A 2,322-nucleotide genomic window follows, 5' to 3' on the forward strand; every position below is an offset into this window, starting at 1 on the left:
ACAATAATGGTGGGTGGGTCTTCTTCTGGTCTGGCTAAGCTCCTGATTGGGTCTGGGTTCACTCATATGTCTCCAGACATTTGCCAGATGAATCACTGGTCAGATGGTTCCATTGTAATGTGTTGGGTTGGGGACAATGGGAGTATGCTGGCTATGTGGTCTTGTGATCCAATAGCTAACTCAGGGCTATTCCTATGGTGGCACTGGCAGGCATTCCAAGATCCCAAGTGCAGATAGATTGTAAGACCCATTTTCAAGTTCCTTTGGCCAAAAATTTGTGGTTAAACCCAGAGCAAGTCTGGTTGAGGACCACAAAGGACATGGATGTAGAAAGAAGTGAAATAATAAGGACTATTAATCTGTTATATATAAAAAATGAAAATTCATTTTTAATAACATATGGAGAAACATGGCATGAAGAAAAAATTTAAAGGATTGATGCCTTTGAATGATAGAACTGCCTCTTAAAGGTACAGCTTCTTTGAATAACATCATAGTTTTTATTCATATGCGTCTATATTGTTAGGGGTTCCGTCCTTTTCTAATCTTAGCTGTTTCTTTCCATGTGGAAGGAGCATGACTAGGACAACATTCTTGGCTTCTCTAAAGTCCCTGCCTTGCTGTTCTTCAAGGGAAGGTTGGAATAAATTCTCTTTAATAAATTCAAGAATGCTTAGGATAGCTCTTTTCTTAGTCATGCAGGTGAATATGGCTGCAGACAGCACATCTGCTTTGTCATAAACAAAAGTGGAGACCTACCCTTTGTGACTAAGTAGGTAAGTGTTTAGTTCTGTAGATCCATAATTGGAAGATGACCTGTTCGTAAGCAGACACACTTTCTAATTTTACACACATTGAAGATATCTGTATCTTCCATCTACCTTAATCGCTTTCTTATTTGTCATTAGAGCATAACTTGGGTCTAACCTACCATTGGCTGTAGAACATGTAAAATTGGTCATAGCCAGCTCAAAGAAAGTAACACGAAACTTCTTGCTGTCTTTTTGTTACTCCAATGAAATATCTAATAGGCCCACTACCTTGGAATCATCTGGCATTATTTATTAAACATTCTGATTTCTGTAGCCGTCCAAAACCTACTGAATTTCTGAGGCTGTTCAAAGAACAGACCATTATTACGGAGCAACCTCTGTGTTTATTTTGTTTAAATAGTTATTTAGATTATTACTTAAAGTATTTATGTTTAGGGAGTTTGTTGGGGGAAGATGGCGGCCGCCAGGGGCCTGTCCCTAACGGCCACGGCCCTAAGAGCGGTCATTCCCTGGCGGAGGGGCAGGCTCTCCGCATCCTGTCCGGGACTTCAGACGGGTTGGGAGGCGTCATTTTCCAGCCCCGAGGCTAGCGAAGGGCAGATCCACCTTACAGACAGCTGCGTCCGGAGGCTTCTGGAAATCACCGAAGGGGTCAGAATTCCTCAGGCTGGAGGTGGAGGGAGGTGGACGCTCGGGATTCCAGGATAAATTTTCACTGGATACAGTTGTCAACCCCGACGACAGGGTATTCGAACAGGGTGGGGCAAGAGTTGTGGTTGATTCTGATAGCTTGGCCTTCGTAAAGGGGGCCCAGGTGGACTTCAGCCAAGAACTGATCCGAAGCTCATTTCAAGTGTTGAACAATCCTCAAGCAGAGCAAGGCTGCTCCTGTGGGTCATCCTTCTCTGTCAAACTTTGACTTGATGACTAGTGATCCAAAGATTGCCATCAGTTGTACCAATCAGAGGAACTGCGATTAGTAGAACTCTAGAAGTTTCCTTCTAATCATGTCCCTCTCTCAATTTTATTTTTCTTAATTCAGAAGTGTTGTGTTTTTCCACTATTATTTTCAGAATGTGAAGCTTTTACACTTGGCCTAAATTACTCCCCAGCTCCTATACAATGCTAAGGCCAAGCTTATAGATGTTGTTACCTCATATTTAATTACTAGTGTACTCTATAGAGCCTCCAATCCTCCAAAATTGGAGTTACTTTTCTAGCCTCCAGAATGTTTGAACATATATGTATAACAATGTATAAAAGCCTAAATTTAAAGAAAGTCCTTAGAGTGTTTTGGATCAATTTTATAGATTGGGTAACTTGAACACTGATTACTAGCTCAGAACTGATGAGAAAGGCATATGAATTGTTATCTTTTTCATTTCACCCTTTCACACCCCCACCCCACCCACCTTCTGGGGCTTAAAACAGGAGTGCTCTACTGCTGAGCTACACCTCCAGCCCTTTTTGGTTTTTATATACATTTTTTTTCTCACTGAGTTATGCAGGTTCACCTTGAACTTGCAATTCTCCTGCCTTAGCCTCCCAA

The 2,322-nt window shown here is 41.8% G+C and overlaps 1 pseudogene; it reads left to right on the plus strand.

Moving 5' to 3' along the window:
* The first annotated feature begins 1,214 nt into the window (after positions 1-1,214).
* On the plus strand, positions 1,215-1,692 carry LOC114083897 (iron-sulfur cluster assembly 2 homolog, mitochondrial pseudogene; annotated as a pseudogene).
* The last annotated feature ends 630 nt before the right edge of the window (positions 1,693-2,322 follow it).

The sequence above is a fragment of the Marmota flaviventris genome, chromosome 13, assembly GCF_047511675.1.
Source record: "Marmota flaviventris isolate mMarFla1 chromosome 13, mMarFla1.hap1, whole genome shotgun sequence".
NCBI lineage: Eukaryota > Metazoa > Chordata > Mammalia > Rodentia > Sciuridae > Marmota > Marmota flaviventris.